Source organism: Equus przewalskii, chromosome 9, assembly GCF_037783145.1.
Source record: "Equus przewalskii isolate Varuska chromosome 9, EquPr2, whole genome shotgun sequence".
NCBI lineage: Eukaryota > Metazoa > Chordata > Mammalia > Perissodactyla > Equidae > Equus > Equus przewalskii.
In genome coordinates this window covers 10,760,828-10,768,302 of record NC_091839.1, presented here as the reverse complement: position 1 = coordinate 10,768,302, position 7,475 = coordinate 10,760,828, and the positions used below count along the sequence as shown (strand labels likewise).

The 7,475-nt window shown below is 39.4% G+C and overlaps 1 pseudogene; it reads right to left on the bottom strand.

Annotated features, from left to right (window-relative positions):
• Positions 1-2,539: 2,539 nt before the first annotated feature.
• Positions 2,540-3,628, bottom strand: LOC103560490 (periphilin-1 pseudogene; annotated as a pseudogene).
• Positions 3,629-7,475: the final 3,847 nt, after the last annotated feature.

The window sequence follows — 7,475 nt, the reverse complement described above, 5'->3', positions numbered from 1 at the left end:
AAGGGGCAGTCTTCTTCATTAACCTGTTCTTTTAATGTGGGAAAATGTCTTTGCAGTTTCCTCCTCTGCATTCACGGCTTTGCCTCATACCGTAATGCGGTAGCAAGTGTCGTGGTCTTTGAAGCCGCGAAACCAGCCACTGTGGATCTAAAGGAAGACGCTTCTGTAGATCTTCAGCTTTTCCCCTTAAGATCTTCTTTGACTACTAAGGCTTTCCCTTTAATTGTGAGAAAGCTTGCCCCTGATTGCTTCAAAACATTAACTTCCTGGAGAAAATTGCGTGTTCACCAACATGCTTGTGTTACGCTGACACCATTGCTCTGTTTACTAATTGCTTATGGGTGATTTAAGTCAAAGGTGCCGGTGGACAGCGGCAAAGGGGGTCTCCCAGCAGAAGCCTACACTTGGGTAAGGAAACGGAGCTGGTTTGATTCTAAACAAATGGGAGTGGGGAGTGGGGTGGAACTTGTCAATTCCATAAAAAAATCTTTTGAATTTTGATTGGGATTGTAGTGAGTAAGTTATTAATTTGGGGAAACTTTATGGCTTTGTAATACTGAGTCTTGCATCCTTGGACATAGGTATAATTTCCTCCTGGGATGTCTTGTACCTGCTTTCTTTGGTTTGCTCACTGGAACTTTACTGTTTTTGCTTATTTATGGCTAGGATTTTGTTATTTTCTTCTAATCAGTTACTCCTGTTGTGTTTGTAATGCTGGTCTTGGATCTAGCTACCTTGCTGAATTCACTCTTACTTGTTCTAGAATAGCATGATAGCTAATTCTCCATACTTTTCCAGTTAGATGACCCTGTTGCTGGCAAAAAAATGACAGTTTAGTCTTTCCAATCTTTATAACTCATTTCTCACCCCCTCCCCCTTTGGCTAAGAGTCTTCCAATACAATGTTGAATGATAGCGGTGATAATGGACAATCCTTGTCTTGTTCTAGACTTTTAAAGGAACGACCCTAAGCTTTCACCATTAAGTACGATGTTTTCAGTAGATTTCTAGTAGAAATCCCTTTATCAAATTCTATTCCTAATTTGCTAAGAGGTTTTTTTTAAAACAAGTGTTGAATTTTCTCAAACGCGTTTTATGTGTTTATTGATGTGATCAGATGGCTTTTCTGCCTTACTCTGTGAATACTGAGCCATCCTCCTCCCTTTCACTATCGCTGGATTTGATTTAACAATGTTTTCCTTGGGGTTGTTTTGCATTTGTTTTCATAAGTGGAATTGGCCCGTGGCTTTCTTTCTGGTGCTATCCTAGCCCAGTTTGGGCATTAGGGAAAGGCTAGCCCTATTCAATGATTTGGGGGGACCATCTTTTTCTGCTGTGTAGAATGGTTTGTGAAATATCGGAGTCATCTGTTCTTTGAACATTTGGTACAACTTGCCTCTAAGAACATCCATGCTTGGTGTCTTTTTTGGTAGGTCTTTGACTACAATTTCAGTTTCTTCTGTGGACATTCATTTATTCCGATGTATCTCTTTCGCCTGGAATAAACTTTTGTAATTTATGGTTGCCTAGAACATATCTTTTTCTATCTAGGATTTCAGATCCGTTGTCATAACTTTATATATATTATTTCTTATGACTCCTTTGTATCTGAAGTTATATTTCCTTTGGCTTTCCTATTTATTTGTTCCTTCTCTTATTTTTCTGGATCAAACTTGCCAAACATTTTATAGTTTTATTGTTTTTTTTTTTTAAAAACCCAGCTCTTTGTTTTACTGATAATCTCTTCTACTTATTTTTATGGAGTGGGGGGTTATTTTATTTCATTAATTTCTGCTATAATTATTGATTCATTCTTTTTTTATATATTAGTACTTATTTTGTTATTCTGTATATTCCAGGTTTGATATGTGGTGCTTCAATTGTCATTCAGTTCCCCCAAAAAATGCAATTTCAATTTCCTTTACCCGCAAATTATTTAGAATTTTTTTTTTGAGGAAGGTTAGCCCTGAGCTAACATCCACCACCAATCCTCCTCTTTTTGCCGAGGAAGATTGGCTCTGAGCTAACATCCGTACCCATCTTCCTCTATTTTATATGTGCAATGCCTGCCACAGCGTGGCTTGATAAACGGTGCATAGATTTGCACCTGGGATCCGAACGGGCGAACCCTGGGCTGCTGAAGTGGAGCGCACGAATTTAACCACTACACCACTCAGCCAGCCCCTAGAAATGTATTTTTGAATATCTAGGTACATGGACTTTTTCTTGATTTTTTTGGTAGTTGATTTCTAATTTTACTCAATGAACATATTCTGAATGATATAAATTCTTGAGAATTTGTTGATATTTTGTTTTTGACTTAGTATGTGGCTTTTTTTGTTTTGTTTTGGAAATGCTCTGTATGTGTTTTTATTTTTTATTTTTCTCTTAGACTATTTTAGATGTTTGTTTGATATTGGAAATGAGGTCAACTATCATAAAGTATTTCCCTTCATCACAAAAATTCCATATATTAAGGATTTACACAATCTAGGAAAAACAAAATCTAGAAACATTTTTTTGCCTGAGCAAGCAGTCGTCTAAAAACGCTCTCCAAAGTCTTGACTAGAGGTGTCATACCTCGCAGTGAAATTCGTGGTTTCTTCAACACAGCGCTCACCTATTTCACGTAAATTCTGTCTCAGTGCGAACTGTATAATGAAGGATTGTATGAGAAACTTTTTCTAATGAAGGCTCTTTTTCAATCAGCATTTTTGCCACCATCCTGAAAATTTCACAGTCTTGTCCATAAACCTGTTCAATCTCTTTGGTTTTTGATGCTGCTGCTTTAGAGCAACTGGCGAGCTGACTGTCTTCGAATAATTCTGTGCCATCTGTTGCGTTTGACTCAGGTCCTTCGGGCTGGTCAATGAACGATGGCGCCGTGGGTCCCGCCTCGTACTCAGAAATTTCAGGTAAGTTGCTTTCAATTGCCTTCCCTAGGTTTCCAGCAGCCCAGTTGTTTGCAGCCTCAGCAAGTTCCTTTTCAGTCAGCCTACTGGGTTTGTCTAACACCTTTGATGAAGGAACTGCCGAAGAACTTGAGGGTGAAGTGTCTCCTGATGTTTTCACAGACTGAACAGGTCTCTCTTCTGTGTTGAGACTGATGGAAAGAATACGTTTTGCTTCTGTCTGGAGAGTAGTTTTTACTACTGACGCTCGAGCCAGATCTGCTATGTGGAGATTCCTTTTGGCCTGTTACAGGTGATTCTCTGAAAAAAAGGTGTGTCTCATTTATGAGGAGACTGATCTCTCAAGAATGGGAAGGGTAGAAACCTTTTCTTCTAAAACCGTCTCTCCTGTTCCTGTATTCAGGCTGTCAGCCTGCGGAGTGATCCTCTCTTGTCCACCAACAGCCAGATTCATCTCCTCTGTGAGGTGGACCACTTCTTCAATCATGAGAAAAACTGCGGCCCTCGTCATATTCTCAGTGATCGACATGACTGTGCTGTCCATGGTAGCTTCCTTCGCCAGGTCTGTCTGGTAGTGGCGGTTTCTTTGGCTCAATGTTAATTACTCTGTGGTAGCCATCACTGGGGTGACTTCGAGGAGGTACTCACCTGTTCTCTTCGAAGTCTTTCACAGTCTTACCTTCCCTCAGACCATATTTCATTTCTTCTGCGAGCCATGACTCTGGGCCACTGGGACATCCCGCAAATGCAGTCACCCGCTCATCGCCACTCTCGCAGGCAGGCTGTATGTGTTTTTAAAGGATGTGCATTCTAGTTGTTGGTCTGATAGTAGAGGTCTGAATAAAAAAAATTATTAATTATCTAATTCTTTTCCTTTTTTTTTGAGGAAGATTAGCTCTGAGCTAACATCTGCCACCAATCCTCCTCTTTTTGCTGAGGAAGACTGGCCCTGAGCTAACATCCGTGCCCATCCTCCTCTTCTTTCTATGTGGGATGCCTGCCACAGCATGGCTTGCCAAGCGGTGCAGTGTCCGCACCTGGGATCCAAACCAGTGAACCCCGGGCCACCGAAGCAGAACGTGTGCACTTAACCACTGCGCCACCGGGCTGGCTGCTATCTAATTCTATCTACTATATCCTTTTTTTTTTTTTTTTTTCCTGTTTGATTTGTTGGCTTCTGGAAGGTGTCATAAAGTCTCCCATTATGCATAGGGTATGTCCATTTCTCCTTCCAGCTCTGTCAGTTTTTGCTTTATATGTTTTGAAGTTATGTTGTTAGGTGCATAACGGTTTATGATATTAAATAACATCAGTGAATTATTCCTTTTATGAGTATGCAATATCCTTTGTTGTCCTTTCTAGTGATTTTTGCTTTCTTTTTCTTTTGCTTCCTTTTTTCTTAACATTTTTTTGCTTCCTTTTTTGCTTCCTTTTTCTTAACATTTCCTTTGTCTTTCTTTTCCCATTCATTCGTTTTTCTTTTTGTCTTTTTCTGAGAGCTGATTTTACCATGCTGTTTTATATCTGATGCACTATTAGCAATGGTTTGTGTAAAGCTATTCTCTTATCTTATTGTCTCCCCATATCTCCACTCCCACTTCTATTTCTTCCTTCACCTCATAGGCACACTTTCTAATGTGTTTAATTTATGGTTCTTGGATATGCCCATATTCCTGAAAGACGTCTAGTGCTTGGTATATGTATATGTTTTTAATTCACAAAAATAGTATAATGTAAATTTCTATTTTTATTCTTTTGCTCAATATTGTCTTAAGGGCATTCCGTGTTGTTGTTTGTACACCTGGTCCATTGCTTCTGATTGCTGCATGACACTCCAATTTACTAATTCACCATCCTTAATTCTTCACCCACTGAGGAAGACCTACATTGCCTCGAATTCTTTGCTACCATAAACAATACTTCAATCAACAATCTTGAATTTGTGTCCTTTGTGATTTGTCCGACAGTTTCTCTGGATTATATACCTAAGGTTGGGATTGCTGGACCATAGGATATACATACGGAATTACGCCCATTGGGGGTGCATGGCAGTTCCAATTTCCACGTCTTCACTAATATTAGTTCCTCTCTGATCTTCTAATTTTGACCACTGATAGATTTAAACTAACACGTTGTAATTTCCTAATTGATTATGTATGAGATTGAGAATCTCTTTAGACTTGTGAGCCATTTAGATTTCCTTTTATGTTAATTACCTATTCATAGCTTTTGCCCATTTTTTTTCTGTTGAGTTTCCTAGTCTTAAAGATTTGCAGGATTTTGTCGTATATTCTGGATATGAATAACTTCTTTTTTTTTTTTTTGAAGCTGAAAATATCTTCCCCCAGTTTGTCACTCATGAGTTAGCTTTTTGAATCATGTCTTTGTTTGGAAGAAATATTTAATTTTAATATAGTCAAATCCATCTCATTTTCACTATATGGTTTGTTTTCTGGGTTTGAGAATCTTTATTTGCTCCAAAGTCATAAAGATATTCTACATTTTTCTACTAGCTGTTAGGGTCGAATTGTGTCCCGCCAAAAAGATATGTTGAGGGGCCGGCCCAGTGGCATAGTGGTTAAGTTCTCATGCTCTGCCCTGGCAGTCCAGGATTCACAGGCTCGGATCCTGGGTGCAGACCCACACACGGCTCATCACGCCATGCTATGGTGGTGTCCCACGTATAAAATAGAGGAAGATGGGCACAGATGTTAACTCAGGGCCAATCTTCCTCACCAAAAAAATTTTTTAAAAAAGATATGTTGTAATCCTAACCCCCAGTACCCCAGAATGTGACCTTATTTGGAAATAGGGTTGTTGCAGATGTAATTAGTTAGGATGAGATCATACTAGAGTAAGGCAGGCCCCTAATCCACCCTAATCCAATATGCCTGATGTCCTTATAAGAACACAGCCATGGGAAGACAGACCACACAGGGAGGATGCCATGTGACTACAAACCCTGAGATTGGAGTCACGGAGCTGCAAACCAAGGAGCTCCAAAGATGGCCAGCAGACCACCAAAGACTAAGAAGAGGGAAGGCAGGATTCACCTACAGGTTTCAGAGGGGGGTGGCCCCTTGGGCACCTCGATTTTGAACTTCTAGCTTCCAGAACTGTGAGACAATAAATTTTTGTTGGGTTAGGCCACGCAGTTTGTGGCACTTTGTTCTGGCAGCCCTAGGAACTGATATACTAGCTTCATAGATTTGTCTTTCATATTCAGACCTCGAATCCATTTGTTTGACCTTTGTATTATGGTGACGGGTAAGAAACCAAACTTTTCTCCCTTTAAGGAGCCACTTTTCCCAGTGCCATCCTTTAACAGTCTCTCTCTTCCCTTCTGTTGAGGATGCTTAGTCTGAAATACCCCGAGTTCTTCTATGCACACGCGTCTCTTTCTGGCCTCTCTCTTCTGTTACTTTGATCAGTTTGTCTGTGATGTGTCTACCACCTTTGTTTTCTCTTTTTAATTCTGGCTTTTCAGTATATCTTATCTGATACACAAAACTCTTCTGTTTTTTTGTTTTTTTGGCCATTCTTATCTATTTGTGGGTCTTGATTGTTCTATATGCATTTTTGAATCCTTTTGTCGTGTTTCTAAAAAAATCTTTCTGGAATTTGGGCTTGCATTGAATTTATGGATTGATTTAGGTAGAAGAGACACCTTAATAATACTAAATTGTTGCACTCATGAACATGGTTCATCTCCCCACTTGTTAGATTTCTTTTTTTTTTTTTTTTGAGGAAGATTAGCTCTGAGCTAACATCCACTGCCAATCCTCTTCCTTTTTTTTTTTTTCTGCTGAGGAAGATTGGCCCTGAGCTAACATCTGTGCCCATCTTCCTTTAGTTTATATGTGGGACGCCTGCTACAGCATGGCTTGATAAGTGGTATGTAGGTCCGCACCCAAGATCTGAATCGACAAACCCTGGGCCTCCGAAGCAGAGCACGTGAACTTAACCGCTGCACCACTGGGCTGGCCCTTGTTAGATTTCTTTTATGTCCTTTAATAACATTAAATTTTTTTCTTCATAAATATCTTGTGGATTGATAGGTGAATTCCTGGATTACTTTCTAACTTTTGTTATTATTCTGAATGGAATCTTATTTTCAGTTAGAGTTTCTGGTTGTTTAATATTATGTAGAGGAATACTATTCATTTTTCCAATTTGATCATTTACTGGGCCAGTTTGCTGAATCTGTTATTAGTTTTAAAGATTTGGAGTTTCTATATGGAATAGCAAGTCACATCCAAAGGATGACAATTTTGTCATCCTCCCTCCCATTCCTTATGTACGTATTTATAATGACTTATTTCAATGGCCAGGACTCCCGGAAGTGGACAGTAGTGGTGATAATGGCTAGCTGTGCCTTATTCCTGATCTTAAAGAGAATGAGCTTAAGGTTCTGTGTTAAGAGTGAAGTTTGTGGTTGATTTTTGGTAGATAGTCCTTATCAAATTATGGAAGTTCCTTTCTATTCCTAGTTATTTGTTTTCTGGGCTTTTTTTTTTTTTTTTTTGAGGAAGATTAGCCCTGAGCTAACATCTGCGGCCAATCC